We start from the raw sequence: 17,007 nt of genomic DNA, 5'->3' as shown, positions 1-17,007 counted from the left end.
TTCTTGGCAGAGGTTCCTCTTGAGTCCCAAGATAATCTAAAGTCCTGGGGTCTGGGCCCCAATATCTATATTCAATTTCTCTTTGTTATCCTGTGGCCGAGAGGCTCTGGGCTCAGTCCAAACCAGTTCTGTCTTCTCTGGTCCTGCTTCCTGGCAGGAGATGGAGACAGCATTGTCCAAGACAGACTAGACCTATTCAGGTGCAGGGAAGTCTCCTCCCACCACTTAGATGTAGACCAGGTCTATTCAGCCCAGCCCTGACTCATCCAGGAAAGGCAGGACACACCTCAAATCCCCTGTAGCGGTCTGAAGAGAATGCACATCCCCAGCCCCTGTCACTCCAAAGCCAGACAGTCAATCCAGAAACCAGCAGAGGCACACAGGACGGCTAAGCAAGAAAATACCCACTTTTTAAAAGTGGTATTTTCAAACACACAATATAAAAATCATCTTTACTAAAAGATGCATTTTTATATTATGAGTTCAGGCATGCCAAACTCCAACTTTCTACCTTGTCCCAATGGAAAGTTATACTCATAAGATGTTATAAACAAACTCCCATTCCATCCTATGGGACAGATGCTCTTCCCATAGTAAAAACTAAATAAACTGCATTTCACTGTCAGGACATGCACAGACCAGTACATTTCCTATCTTCCACATACATTGCACCCTGCCAACAGGGGTACGCTGGTCATACCTGAGGGGTGACTCATGTAATAAAAGGGGAGGTTAGGGTCTGGCAAGTGGGTGCACTTGCCAGGTCGATAAGGCAGGAGTAAATGCACATAGACACTGCAGTGGCAGATGTAAGACCCCTTTGAAAGGCTACTTGTGTGGGTGGCACAATTAGTGCTGCAGGCCCATTAGCAGCATTTGATTTACAGGCACTGGGCACACACAGTGCACTGTATTGGGACTTAGTAGGATGTCAAACAAGCCAATCTTGGAAAAGCCAATCCAGATGCACAATTTACATAGGGAGCGCTTGCACTTTGGCACTGGCAGTGGCAAAGTGCTCAACGCATCTAGACCAGCAAAAAATGACATCCAGCACACAGCTAAAATACAGGAGGCAGAGGCACAAAGATAAGGGAAAACATGCCTAGGTGCCAGGTCTTACGCTTTTTAAATGCCAAGCTGAGTAACAATAACCTGTACACACAGGCCCCGCAATGGCAAACCTACAGCACGTTTGAAGAGCTACCTCTTTGGGTGGCACAACCAGTGCTGCAGGCCCCTGGAGGAGCATTTAAGTTTCATTCCCTAGGTATTATGTCTTACTCCTAGACAAGGGACATACAGCTAACTCAAATCAGCCAATCATGTAGACACCGATCACCAGTATGCATAAGACAAGCACAGCACTTTGACACTGAATGTCGTCTCAAAAGCGCTCACAGTAATAAGGCTAGCAGATAGATCAGCGGAAAACCTGGAGGCACAATAGCAAAAAATCAAGGGTAAGCACAATTCAAAGAGTCATTTCCAATAGGGTTTTGCAAACTCTTCAGAATATCAGTGATAGCATCAGAAGCATTTGTTTTATTTTTTGGTTTGAGGGGGGAGCTACATGTGACTCTTGATCAGTGATGCCACAGAGCCAAGCCCCCTTGCCATAGTCTCACCATAAATATTTATACAAATGGCTTGAGTCCCTATGCTTCACCAGGCTCCGCCTCCCTCTCACAGATGGGTAATCGTGGCATGGAAGCTATTCGGTAGACTGGTGAATGGAAGTGTTCTGCTTGCACTTTTTGCTACCATGGCAGCAATTTGGACGATCATTTCTCCAAATGTCATTAATGGAATGCATTGCATTTTTATGTTGTAAATTTTACCTTACTTCACATTCATTCTTTTATGTTTCTTATATATTGTCTAAAATCTACCCTTCTGAACTAGGTCATTAGTTTAATTCTCCTGGCTGAAATCAGAACTAAATTATATTGGACTGTGGTGTTGTTGCACCTGCAGGGCACGCGAGATGGAAATAACAAAAGAACCTGCAATGAAATCCAAAAGCTGGCTCCTGGGCTGATCGCAGATTGATAGCCTCACTTTAATTAGACTGGTCCCCGCCTTCCTTTTTCCTTAGCCCTTCTCGCCGTCTGTGAGTCACAGCATGAAAAATGTCCAAGGAAAGTCGCGCGCAGGTCGCGAGAGGCGCGCTTCTAATAAGCCGTGATTCATGGGTTGGAAATCTGCAGCTCTGAGAATGAACGTGCTAAGAGACCCTGATTAATGCGCGAGATGGTGTTTCATGAGCATAGAGGCCACCAATCTACCAAGATTTACAGCGCACAGACCGTGACGCGCAGCTAATTAGTGTATGGGGAGGGCGAGTCACTCATATTGGGAAACCCAAGTAAACAAAGAAATAAGACTGACAATGGAATGGGTACCTAGGATGCGTGGACAACTACAGCATAAATGTATTTTTTAAACACCGAGGCCCATTTTACAAATACATTTGTAGTGGAAGATTTTCTTTCTCAAATGTGTGTAGATTTTCAAATTTAAAGAATTCAAAAAGGTTTCCAAGACTTCTCTAAGAAGCTTGCGACAGTTGGAGGATTCTAGCAGTTCTCCTGACAAGTGCTGTTAGTGGGCCGGTAATTTCAGGTACTGAGTATCTGCACCTCTATTTTGAGAGGGAGAGTACCTGCACTTCTCTGCAGAAGTACAATACTTTTAATTGGAGAGTATCAGCACTTCTCGGAAACATATAGGTACTCTGGTACAGGGTACCTGCACTTTTACATTTCTATTTCAAGCACTACCCCTGACAAACTTATGTGGCCTCCTAGCTAGGGCAATGTAGCAGGCTTTCCGTATTTGATATGTCATATGCTACTGCTATGCATGTGACAGTGCCTTCGCAAGAGTACAGCTGTACTTTATGCCTCCTTTAATTTCTACATGGGAAAACTTATTCTCCATGCAAAACTCCCACTCTGGATGTGTTCTGTTTCCATTCAGTTTCCATTACCACCCTAGAAATGGTTAAAGATTTCCTCCTGTTGGAATGGCTGAGACAAAGGTTAGTGAATACCCATATACTGTACTTTCTAAACTTTCCAAGGCATTCCTGTCCTGGAACAACCACTACCTAACCCTGAAATGATATTGATATATGCGTTAAAATCCAAGAAACCATCGTTGACCAATGAGTAAGTAGAGCATATTTAGTGAATATGACTTTAGCTCTGCCTGTTATACAAGTTTTTAACTTCATCAGTATAAACAAACATGATTTAAGTGTACTATAATTGTTCCATGTTATGCCACTCCCACTAGTGTAGCTATTACCAAAGTAAGCATAGAATGAAGGTGTGACATAAAAAATAGATAAATTATGCTAAGCATTCATTGCTGTTAATACTGACAAATACCATGTCGATATACACCATGAATATATGTATGTATAATAACAAACTGGTATCTCCATTGTTGAATTTACCAAATATGACCTCCCCAACAGAAATATGTGGTCAGGCAGTCCCTGCAACCTAGACCCTCGTTCCTCCTCCCAACGTAGCTGACCCTTCGTCTGCCTCCCGTCCTGACCCATTGTGAGCAAAGCATAGAGCTCCATGATTATGTGTTTATCATCTTTCTTGCGCATTAGGCATAACTCGAAAGGGGTAAGTCAGCGAAAGACGTGCGGCAAATAGGCCACCGAAGTTGGCCAGTGTCGCAGCTGTAGATAGTAGAACCAGTCAGATTTGGGTAGGTTATAATTCTGGCGCACCTGGGCAAAGGAAAAGATGCCCTTCTCATCAAATAGAGAGCCCAATCATTTACAACCCGCTTCTCTCGAGCGATGGGCGACCTCAGATTTACAGCCTGGTGGGAAATCCGGGTTATCAACTATCAGGTCAATGGGGAGGGGAATGTTGTAAGCCCTCTCTTGAGTGCCACTGCGTCCCAGACTTTAAGCATTGTCTCTGTGACTGGGGAGGAGTATAGACCCCAGGCTCTCAGCATATTCTGTAGCCACACTTCCCTCCAGTTGTTTGCTCCTGATACCGCCTGATCCATGAAGGTCCAGTGTTTTTTGGATAGAGGACGGTTCCATTCTAAAACATAGCGAAGGTGGGAGTCTTGTAGGTATCTATGGATCAACGGGAAATTCACCCCTCCCTCGCTCTTGGGTTGTGACAGTTGGGATATGGGCAGGCATGCAATTCTACCTCCCCAGACAAATTTATTTATGGCCAGTTGCGAAGTGTGCATCGCTTTCGAAGGGGGCACTAAGGGAAGGTTCTGAAATAGATACAGAATCTGCGGTAGGATCGTCATCTTTACCGCTGCTATGAGCCCGAATCAGGCCAGTTTAAGTCTAGACCACCCGTCTGGTGCCTTCGTGGTTTGTTCAACCAGAGCCGAGTAATTCAGCTCTAGCGTACATTAAGGAGCAAGGAGGATACCCAGGTGGGTTATCAGGTCATTGGTCCATTGCAGCGGAAACCTTTCTTTCAGTAGGTCAACATGTGCTTGGGGGGAGGACAAATTGAGAACCTGGGACTTGCTGAAACTTACCTTAAACCCTGATACCCTTCCAAAAGACTCCAGTTCATTCACAAGCTCGGGCAGAGACAAAAGGGGATCAGCAAGAGACAAGATGACATCATCCGCATAGAGGCTTATTTTGTGGGTGTCGCCTGCAAATCGGAGGCCCTAAATGCTTGAATGATCTCAAATCTGTAGGGCGAAAGATTCCATATATAGGGCGAAGAGGAGTGGCGAGAGCGGGCATCCCTGCCTCTTGCCCCTCATGATTGGAAAGGGGGTCGAAGATACCCCGCTCACCCTAACAAAAGCCCAGCGACAGTGGTATATGCATAGAACCCAGTGAATAAACCGTGCCCCGAATCTAAAGCCGCGCAGTGTGTCAAATAAATAATTCCACCGCACCCTGTCAAATGATTGCTCCGCGTTTTGGACAGGAATATGGCCTCCTTTCAGGACCTGTGAGTGCTGTCCATGAGGTGTTGAAGTCTTTTTGTATTGTCTCCTCCTTGTTGGGTGGGAATGAACCCTGCCTGATCTGGGTCAATCAGCTCTGCCGTTAGTGAATTCAGCTGGGCCGCTATGGCATCTATGTTGAGTAACAAAATAGGGCGATAGGAGCTACATAGTTTAAGGTCCTTATGGGGTTTGAGAATCACTGAGATGGCAGCTTCTGACATGGAGTCCATGACCGCTCCACTGTCCAGGCAGGAGTTAAAAAGCTTCGTCAGCACAGGCGCTAGTTCCCAACAGAATGTTTTATAAAATGGTGCCGGGTAGCCATCAGGGCCCGGGATTTGTCCAATTTCAACTTAGCAATGACTGAGATAACCTCCTCCAGGCGTACTGGATCCTCAAGCTGCTCCGCCTGGGTCTCAGGAAGATGCGTGAATTTGCTTGATTCCAAATAGGCACTCGCGCTTTGTCTATCCATCATCTCCTCACTGTAGAGGGACTGATAGAATTGCCTGAATTCTTGGACTATCTGGGAGTCCAAGTGTACCTCCTCTCCTGAAGTTTTGGTTTGTAATCTCTGTGCTAGCATTCTCCCACACCTATCGCTACTCAGATAAAGCCTGTGGCGAAGGGGTAACAGCGCATATTTCGCCCTATCGAGGTCCAAGCATTTTTGGATGAGCCGTTTCTTCTCTAGACTCCTCCAAACCTGTGGCGCTCCAGTATGTTTGTGTATAGCCTCCAGCTCCCTCACTTCCTGTTCAATGTCCTGCTGGACTTCCCTGCGATTTTTGTTGTCGGCTGAAGAAATCGCCATAAGTTCTCCTCTCATCACAAGTTTGAGAGTTTCCCCAATGGCCGCCAGCGGGGTGTCCCCCTTGTCGTTTATTCTGTAAGTATTCAATTAACTTGGCGCATAGACTCTCTAAAATGCCAGGAGAGTGCAGTAGTCCCACCCGCAGATGCCACCTTGCGCAGGCGCTCATGTCCCCGCCTGATTGGATAGTGATGGTGATCGGTGCATGGTCTGACAAAGATCGCGGTTCCATAGAGGCCTCGCTTACTCTGGGCAGTAGCACATATAGACGAGAAACGGGTCTAGGCGTGCATAGGATTTATGAGCAGCAGAGTAGTGCGTGTAGTCCCGTACTGCAGGGCGCTTGAGTCGCCAAACATCATGCAAGCCACTCTCAGTCAGCATTTGTATACCCTCGGAGGAGAGCGCCCCTACCTCTGTACTCCTCTTGCCAGAGCGGTCTATGTCATTGTCCATAACCAGATTGTGATCCCCTCCCACTACTATGGTGGCCTGAGGCAAAGCTAGGCCCTCTGAGAGAGGTCTGATTAAGAAAGACTCTTAGTGCGTGTTAGGCACTCATTGTAAAAAGGGTAGCCCCCACTGGAGCCAAAGTGCCAGGACCATGCCCTTTGCTTCATAGAGGGTAGAAAGAACCTTCCCTTCAAATTTTGCACCCAGAAGGATGGCCACCCCATTTTTCTTTGCAGTGCCAGAGGACCAGTATTGACGAGGAAATCGTCGCATGCGCATACGGACTGAGTCTTTAGACAGGAAGTGGGGCTCTTGTAGCATGCAAATGTCTCCCTCAATGTGCTTTAGTAAGGAAAGGATGGCAGTGAGCTTTACAGGGTGATTGTGGCCTAGGACATTATGACTTATAAACCTAATATCTCTTACCATGGGGGTTAGACATCATCGTTCGGTGCAAGGCAGTGGCTCCAATATAGGGGAGTCGGCGGGGGATGTGCTCAGCGGGACAGCGTGCAGTTGTAGAACTGGTGCAGGTAACCCAACATAAATAGAACCCCAACTACATAAACAATAAAACACTAAGATCTAATGGAAGAAAGCAAGAGCTAGGGTCTCTGAGGACCACAGTTCGACAAGGAAACGTTGAGAGAGGGGATGTGTAGACCTAATAATCCCTCAAAAACGAGCAAGCGCGGGCTTCGGCTCCGCACCATATTCAATTATAGCCCATTTTGCGGATAGTTCAGGAGGGTGAGAATTGGGCAGGGAAGGAGGCGAGTGAGGAGATAACTGCTTCTCTTTCTTTTTCAATGGTGGCAGGGTCTGGCTTGTGGGTGGCAGCGGGCTTACCCATGGTCTGCCACCTGTAGCTGTTGCATCTGAACTCTGCAGAGGGCTTGAGCTGCAACTCTGGGGACGTGGGTCTCGACAGTCCTAGCACTTCCTTAGCCTCGGTAAGCGAGCGGATCTGCCGTAGCTGACCTTCATATCGAAAGATGATGCGAAAGGGGTGACCCCAGGAGTAGGAAATCCCTTTCTCCCTCAGGAGCGTCATGATTGGTCAAAATACCCGTCTTTTAAGCAGGGTGGCGGTGGACAAATCTTGGAAAAGTGTAAGGGAATGACCTCTGAATTGCAAGGGGTGTGCTTCCCTCGCTCTCTTGATGAGATGTTCCTTAAATTGGAAGTCATGCACACAGACCAGGATGTCCGGGGGTGGGGCCTTGACTCCCTTGGTAGTCCCACTGGGTGAGCCCTGTCGATCTTAACTGTAGTCGAGTGTTCCGTGCCCAAAACCTGGTTGAAGAGAGTCGCAACTAACTCTCTCATGTCTTCTCCCTCGGCCCCAGATTTCACTCCCCGGATGCGCACATTGTTGCGACGGGAGCAATTCTCTAGATCTCCAGCATGGGCATGTAGTTCAATATGCTGTTCCTTGAGCCGAAGGATTTCCTGTTGCATCATTTCTACTTCTTCGTCGCGATTATTTTCGTGATCTTCAAGCATTGATACCGGTTCACCGATTTCTTCAATATCCCGTTTGACTTCCTTGAGGTCTGCCGCGAGTTGACCTTTGAGCTCCTGGAGATCTTCCCACAGGGATGCGAAAAGTGCAGTCATAAAAGCTTTAGTAGCTTTAGTAGCTGGAGCATCTGTCTCTTCTGAGTTTACGGGGTTCCCTCCTTCCCCTTGCCTCGTTGTAGTGGTGGACCCTTGGGAGGGTTGTTTCAGAAGCATCTCCTTGACCGAGCGATCTTTTTTCACCCGGGTGCTCGTCATGATGCAGAACCAGGATCCTCCAGCTCGCACCTAACTGCTAGTCCTGATGCTCGGCGTTGTCGAACCGCTAGCCCCTCTCTATTCATTGCCTCCTGTGCCAACAGACGGCTCACAGTCCAGGTAAGCTTGTGTCCCCTAGGCTCTGCACTTCGATGGTCCCCGGGTATGCGCCGTCCCTTCAGCCCGGTAGTGCAGGCTCGAGCAGGACAGTTCCCACTTTACTTCAGTCTCTGGGAGGACCAGTTGCCATGGGGGAACCCTGAGTCCTACACCCGAGCATCGACCACCCTGACGGCCGCAATGTTCCTGCAAGCGGTCCCTGGTTAGCCAGTCGTCTCGGCTGTTGTCGCACAGGGGAAAGGCCCCTTACCGGGGCGTGTGCCTTAGCAAGGCACTCCACAGAGCTCAGACGATCTATTCGCTGATGCATGGATTTCAAATCCCAGTCAAAGCTGATATTAGGAGATCTCAATGGCCCCTGCAGATCCGCCCACCTCCAGCACACCATCAATCTTTCTCAGCCCAACATACCGACCAGCGCTTTCTGGCGGGTATTAGTTAGGAGCAGGAGAGCCACAGCCACAGCTTCCTTCTGTCAGCCACAGGGCCCCTCGCGTGTGGCCTAACCTCAGCGCTGCTTGTCAGGTAGGCTCCAGCCTCTGCACTCCCCCTGAGGTGTGGGTTCTTGGCGTGCACAGCTCCAGATGTGTTCTTTGGGGCCTATAGACAGGGCCTCTGCGCCTCCAGGCGCAGCGAGAAATCTCTCGTAGCACTCTTTACTCCGCCTCTAAGGAGCCCGCTTGTGCAGCAAGCTCGCAGCTCCTCTCACTGCATTGTGCAGACTTGCAGCTCCAGGCCTTTTCCCCACCTGCCACAATGTGCTCCTTACTCATGTAGGTTAGTCGCTCCAGGCTCCAGTCGTCGTGACACTGGGGCACAGTCTTCCCCTGCTCACCGGGGGAAGCACGACCGCTCCGTTCACCACTGCTGTCCTGCTGGAGCAGAGTTTTCTATTAGAAAATTCTGGGGCTTTTGAAGCTCTGGCATGTCTATGCGTTTTATTAATTTATTAATAATTAACAACTAATTATTTGTCTTGTGCAAGTGCATTCTATTAATCAACCTGTTTGTCCTAACACAAGAGAAGGTTACACGAGGGTTAGCATGTGTGTGCTGTTTATGTATTCACAATAACGTGCAAGTTTTCATGTTTAAACGTTGCTGTGTGCTATTTATTTTGAGCACAAAACGCTGTCTGAATTAATGCTCTATATGTCGCAAAGCTAGATAAATGCATACACATAAGGGTGTTAGTGGGGTTAACACTGTTTAATCATTATGATGTAGTAATCTTTATTTTGTCTCTTTAATTAAAGATGGTCTATTGTGGCCTATGGAGGCCTTCATGAAAATAACTGAGAATAATTTGAAGCCTGGCTGAGCTCTGGTGCAGGCGAAATCTGTGATGTGACAAGGGAGACCTCTGCTGGAATTCGGTTACAGACAACTGACCGTAGTCCTTATATGGAAATTTCCGGGAGGACATCAGCAAGTTTGGAGGATCTCCAAAAGAAATGATTTGTCCTTGGTGAACAATGAGCCTCAGAAAGAACTCTGTGCTAAAGCCGGTTTGCCGAGGGAAATGAACTTTAATAGTTTCAAATCCTTGATTCGTGTTCCGAAGTTTGTGTATTATGACTTTTCCTGAGCGGAGATTTCAGGATGTTGCAAAGTTACATCCCTTCCTTCTCGTTCTGCTCAGTGATACAATTTTTACTTGTAGAATTTATGTGGGTTTTCATTGTATTTTGTATTATAAAATGTTAGCTTAGGGAGGGCTCTCCCCACACTTTCTTTCGTCGCCTTGCTGCGTGAACTTGCGTTGCTGAGGACTGATGCTGAGGACCTTATCCTGAAAAGACTTTACGAGAGACTGGTCCTGACCCGTTCTGACACTAGTTAGAATAGGTAATTATGAGAAATGATTTATTCTGATTTTATTCTGACTAATTTTAGATAAAGCAATATAACTTTTAAACATGGTGTTAGTTGTTTCTTTCCTTGTCGTTTATTGAAGACTTATTGATTACTGTTTATAGATTGTTTATATTATGTTAGACAGCCACTAAACTGGTCCTATCGCCTAGATATAGATGCAGGGTGCTTCAGGAGTTTTCTTCCCACAGGTTTGCTGCTGGTAGAGTATTGGAGCGTATGTTAGTGAAATGGGCCCTAGCGTATGATGAATGTATGTGCGTGTAACTGTGAAATTACTCTATCCGTGGTAGTGGGCATATTTCTGATACCCTGATCTGTATCAATTTCTCTGGTAGCAGAGGATGGTTTAGATGGTTGTCTTGATCTGATAAGATAAGATTGCTTGTAAATTAGCTTATTGATTTTTGATTTATTTTGATGTTTTTGGTATATGTACTAATACTATATGTCGGAGTCGTAATGTTGAGTTATATGTAGTGCTTCTGGAACTTGGAAGCTGGAAGCAGTTCCGTAGTAGGGCAGAGGAAGGTATGCTGCTCTCGGGAAAGACGGGATTGTAAGGAATTACGTGTGACAATTGAAGTTGCGCGTTCACATTGTCTGGGTTCGGAATCAGTGACATTGTATGTTACTATTTAGACATTTCTGGTATATAAGGAGTGTGTATCGTAGTGAAGGTTATCTGTGAAACTCTGGTCTTAAGTCCCAGGGATCCGTAAGGATTGCCGTTAAAGCTTATTGCGGGAGGAGTAATAGGTATTCTCTGAGCTTGTTTGCAGAACTGGGCAGAGGTAAGCTGCTTAGTTGTTGTGAGTTATAATTCTGTACAGAGGCAGATTGTGCGCTGTTCTCGAGAAGCAGGATTCTGTGTGTATGTACTATATTTTTCTCGTATGAATGTGCGTGAATGCATATACATTTATTGATTGTAAGACTCTTTGGATACGTCCTAGAGGAAACAGTTATGAGATGTATGTAAAGTTGTTAACTCTTGAGAAATAGACTCTCTTTTTACTATTTTGTGGTTAGCGAAGCAGACAATGGAGATGTTTTCATGTTGTAACTAATAGATTTTGTAGAAATGATGACACACGAAGTCTACTGAGAGTTTTTGTAAAGGAGGGGTAGACGAGTGACAGAGACAAGAGACAGAGACTGCAGCGGTAACTGACGTCAGAAGGTTCGCGCACTGATTGGATAGTGACTCAGAATAGGGTTCGCGCTAGGATTGGTGCGTTAGTGTGAGTCGCGCAAGGATTGGAAGAGCTGCTTAGTGACGTAGACGCTCCAGGACTGGTGCGTTAACGAGAATTGAGTTTCCGACTTAAAAGTAGAGAGTTTAATAAGTATTAGCTAAGATGTATTACCAAGAAGAGAAAAAGAAAAAAACCTTCTTTGGAAAAGTTAAAAAGTGGTTTAGTAAGGATAAAGACGTTAAGACAAGAGAGGGTGAATTGCTACCTCCAGCGAAAACACCTGCATCCTTCATGGTTGCGAAATATGGATTACATACCTGTATATGGTTGCAGAATTGGGTCAGGTATACTAAAGAAGATGGTGTTTTAGCATTCCCAGAACATGGTTCATTTAATTTGGCCGTGTTGAGAAATTTACGGGAAAAGATGTTATGCTTAGATCCGAAGCCGAGACCTACACAGTTTGAGGCTTTAGTGGAATGGGAAGAGGAAGTTCATGACAGAGAAAAGCAAAGGTCTGGAGGGTACTACAGGTACATGTTTGGGAGGAGACATGATCGTGAGACACATCAGGATCGAATGAAAAGATGGCGAGATGCTACCATGTCGGATGGATTATATCCTATGAGAACAGTTGAAGCTTCGGCTCCTACAGAAGAAAGGGTTTCTGAGTCAGATAGGAGAAGATATGGAGAGTATGAGGATGAGGTATTGAATGATATGATGTACAAGAGACCACCTCCATATAGATCAGAATAGGAAGAGAGTACACCAGTTGTTTCTCCGATAAGAGATACAGTTGAGAAAGAAAAAATGACACCTGAATAAAGAAATAATAGTTCTTTCAGAGAGGAAAATGCAAGAAATGCCAGACAATTAGCAAAGACGACAACAGAACTGACTGAGAAAATTAGAGAGTTAACGATGAATATGGAAGCTGTTACAGTGCCTGTTACCATAGGTCCGGTAATTCCTATGTTTGACGGACAGAGAGCAGGTGAAAATGGGCTGGTAGTTCCATAAATTGCAAATAATTCAGCTGGTCCTTCAGGAGATTCAGGTAAAAGAACAGGGAGAAATGACCTGAGACAAACAAGACATGACACAGGTAGTGAATTAATGGATGTTAGTGATTCTAGTAGTTCAGGGATGCCAATTTTAGAACCGCAGAAAAAAATAATTTCAGCGAGAAAAACTGCGGAAATAACAGTTGACGACCTAAATGACTGGATGAAGGTTCTTCAGAAAAAGGATAAAGATTCACAAGTTGTTGATGTGGTTAAATTACGTATAGAATTAGAAGAGCTTGTGACAGGAACAGTTCCGACAGAAATCCTGAAAAGTCATCATGATGGTGAATTATTGTTCATGTGCAAGAGCATAACATGGAGGGCAAGAAATACACATGATAGACTGAGAGCGATAGCAAATGAGCAAGGAGTTGACATTGATAAAGTAAAGGCTTTACAGAAAACGTACAGGATGGATTTCACAGAGAAGGACATAGAGAATTTGAATAATTCTGGTAGAACAGGACAGATTAAAGAAATGGTGGCATTATTGCGTAGATGGGGTGATGTGGAAAAGTGGAAGGATAGGTGGTATAAGAAGAGAGATGAATCTGAAGATAGAACAACTTACTCAGCATTTCCAGTGAGAGAAAAAGAGAAACCAGTGGAGCAGTTTCCCATGAGAGAAATACCTGGAGGAGGATATGTACATGTTCCATGGACCAGACAGGATATTTTATCATTTACGAATGATTTCCCTCGATTGAGAGAAAAGCCCGTTGAGTGGTATAGGCAGGTAGACAGGTTTGTGAAATTGTCAAAAGTGCTGTGGGTTGACCTGAATAGTCTGTTTGATATAATTGTTCCAGCAGACTTGTGGACTGAGTGTAAAATAGTTGTGAGTTGGCCTAGTGAGGAATATCCAAGAGATCCGAGAACAGGGGCACCAGATCAAGAAGTAATGAGGAAGTACGATCAGGTGATGGTATACCTGAAGAGTAAAGTTCCTCCAAAAGAGACAGACTGGGTTAAGATAGATCGGACACAACAGGAAGCAAAAGAATCAGTTCATGCTTTTTACGAAAGGCTGATACTGGCTTTTAAACAATTCAGTGGAGATGAACACCTGGGTGACAAGGATTTGAGTCATTTTGTATACAGATTTGTATATGGTCTTAGACCTGAAATTGGTGAGAGAATTCGTGAGCACACAGTGGATTGGCAGAGTAAGAAAGTAGATGAGATTCTGAGACATGCAAAATATTTCAGTGATGAAATTGAAGCAAAACAAAGAAAGCTGAAAGAAAAAGCAATGTGGGCACAGGTGAAAGTTGCAGAAAGACAGGAAGCACAGTTGGTGGAACAGGCAAATAATGCAGGAAATAATACAGGAAATAGACCAAGATTTGCAGGTAAAGGAAGGGGAAGTCTTGAGGAAGCAAAGAAAAAGTTCCCGTGTCACAACTGTGGCCAACTGGGACACTGGAGGTCGGAATGTCCTAATACACCATTAAATGAGGGTAAATCCTTAAATAAACAGGTGCAGAATGAAGGGAATAACCAGCAGCAACAGCAACAACAGCAGAAAGTTGTGAGACAGCAGCAGAGTCAAGAGCCAAAACAACCTTTACCGCAGAATAGAGGGGTACAAAAGTACAGTCAGGATTCAGGATTCTTCAATGATGAGCAGGTAAACAAACCGAGACGTACTAACAAAGTACAGCAGTACTTGTTAAAGAGTGAAGGGAGTGAGTCTGAGGGTGATTATTGACGGTGCCGAGGAGAGGAAGAAGAGTGCATACTTGGTGCAACTCTAGAAATAGACCAGGCAGGACCATTTGTGGATGGGAAAATTAATGAAGAGGGTGTTACTTTTTTAGTAGACACAGGTGCGACAAGATCAACTGTCAGGTCAACAGATGTTAGAAATGTTCCTCTCTCGGATGAAGCAATACAAGTAGTTGGTGTAGCCAATACACAAATGAGAACACGTCTTACTGAACCAGTGAGAGTACAGATAGGGAAATTTTCAGACATGCACAGATTTATTGTCTGTGACACGAGTCCAGTGAACCTGTTAGGTAGGGACTTATTATGCAAGATGAACTGCACAATTTTCTGTACACCAGATGGAATAGCTTTTGAGACACCAGATGATGATGTTTTCTACCGCATGACTCTAGAAAATAGAGAAAATGAATTAATTGGTGCATTTCCAGTGTTCAATCCGGAGGATCTGCCTCAGGTGCTGAGAGACACAGTGAAAAGAGCAGTTTGGGATTTTACAGGAGAGGATGTGGGATTGATGAATAATGTAGATCCAGTGAAAATTGCAGTGAAAGAGGGAATTGCATATCCTAATATTCCTCAGTACAAAATGACACCAGAGATAATTGAAGGGATAACTCCTATAATTGAGAAAATGATTCAGCAAGGAGTCCTAAGAGAACTACTGAGTAGTCTGTGTAATTCACCGATAATGGGACTGAAAAAGCCTAATGGCAAGTTCAGGATTGTGCAGGACCTGAGAAAAGTTAATAAGATTGTGGTGGCATGTTGTCCCATCGTGCCAAATCCATCAGTGATTCTGTATCAAATTCCACATGATGCTGAGTGGTACACAGTGATTGATTTATGTCATGCATTCTTTTCAATTCCATTGCATCATGACAGCCAGCCGATTTTTGCATTTAGGTTTGGCCAGCGTATTTTAGCATGGTGTCGTATCCCACAGGGGTATACGGAGAGTCCTTCGATATTCAATGAGTTATTGAAAAAATCGTTGGAAAATCTGATCATGCCTGAAAGCTCAGTGCTAGTGCAATACATTGATGACCTACTTGTGGCATCAAAGACACGTGAAGCTTGTGAAGTGGATACCATAGCTTTACTGAATAATCTGGCAGATGGAGGGTTAAAGGTATCCCCAGCCAAATTACAGTTTTGCAAGAAAGAGGTGCATTATCTTGGACATAATATTGAGAAGGGTCTGAGAAAAGTGACTACTGACAGGATCAAAATAATGAGAGAAATGAAAGCTCCAAAAACTCAGAGAGAAGTGAGAATGTTCCTGGGTATGGTGGGATATTGTCGTCAGTGGATAATTAATTTTTCCCTGATAGCAAAGCCATTGATTAAATTGACAAAAAGTGACATGACAGATCCATTGGATCTAGATGCAGAACAATTGGCAGCATTTGAAGAGCTCAAAACAAAAATGTGTGAAGCTCCAGCTCTGGGTATGCCAGACTATGAAAAAGAATTTGAACTGTACTGCAGTGAGAGAAATGGATGTGCACTTTCAGTGTTAATCCAGAAACATGGACAATTGAGAAGGCCTATTGCGTACTTCTCATCGACACTTGACCCTGTAGCTGTGGGTTTACCAGGTTGTCTAAAATATGTGGCTGCAACATGCAGAAGCCTGGAACAGAGTGAGGGGATCATAATGGGGTATCCTGTAAGGGTATTCGTACCTCACAATGTGGCGATTCTTTTGACAAGAAGCAGAACTCAGCATATGTCAAATAGTCGGTTGACTAAGTATGAGAAAGTGATTTTGGGAGCATCAAATGTGACTCTTGAAAGATGTACGAATGTGAATTCAGCAACACTTTTGCCGGATATTGAGAATGTGGGTATAAAGATGGAAGATGATCATGATTGTTTGGATGTGCTTGAGTACTGTACGAAACCAAGACCAGATATCAAGGATGTTCCCTTGCCAGAGAATGATCATGTGTTATTTGTGGATGGATCATGCCTGAGAAATGATAATGGTGTGCTATGTGCAGCATATGCAGTGTGCAAAGTTTCAGAAGTTATGGAAGCATCACCATTGAAAGGAGTAAAATCTGCGCAAGTTGCTGAATTAGTGGCATTGACAAGAGCTTGTGAGATTGGGAAAGATTTGAGAACAACTGTGTTGACTGATAGTAAGTATGGGTTTGGAGTGGTGCATGATTTTGGCCAACTGTGGCTACAAAGAGGTTTCTTGACATCGGGTGGAACTCCGATAAAGAATGCTGAGTTGATTGGAAAATTGCTTGAGGCGATACAGCTGCCTAAGGAGTTAGCAGTTGTGAAATGTGCTGCACATGTTTCAGGAGAGGATTTTATCACTGTTGGCAATAGATATGCTAACGATGTGGCACAGTATTGTGCGAAGCTAAATAAGTCAATTAACAGGGAAAGAGAAAAAAAGGAAATGTCTTTCCCTTCTGTGATGTTTACTAATGTCCTAGAAACGTGGGATGAAGTGAAACAGTTACAAGATGAGGCAGGAGAAGAAGAGAAACGAGATTGGGTTACTCCAGACAGGACTACAGGATTGAGTCCGCATGAAATCATTATGGGACGTGCAATGCGCCATGCATTTGTGCCTGTGAATAAATTGATGACAATAACTGATGACATGATTTTGGATTACTGTAAAGGCCTGGCTGACGCAGTTCATTCTGTGTTTCACCAGGTTGGAGAAGAAGCTACCACACTTGAGAAGAAGCAAGCCCATGATCTGAGTCCAGGTGACTGGGTGAGGATTAAGGTGCACAGAAGAAGAAATTGCTTGATTCCAAGGTGGGGAAGGCCAAGACAAGTTATTCTGACTACAACGACTGCAGTAAAGTGTGCTGGAGTAAGACACTGGGTACATGCAAGTCATACTCTGAGAATTCCAAGCCCGAGAGAGGGAACTGGTGAAGAGTATTATGAAGAGTCAGATTCCAGTGATGGTGAAGATCCTGAAGATACAGAATAAGTGAGAAAAGAAGCAGAGAGAGCT

The sequence above is a fragment of the Triturus cristatus genome, chromosome 9 (assembly GCF_964204655.1).
Source record: "Triturus cristatus chromosome 9, aTriCri1.1, whole genome shotgun sequence".
Classification (NCBI taxonomy): Eukaryota; Metazoa; Chordata; class Amphibia; order Caudata; family Salamandridae; genus Triturus; species Triturus cristatus.
The sequence above is the reverse complement of the archived record's forward strand: the minus strand, read 5'-3'. Positions refer to the sequence as shown.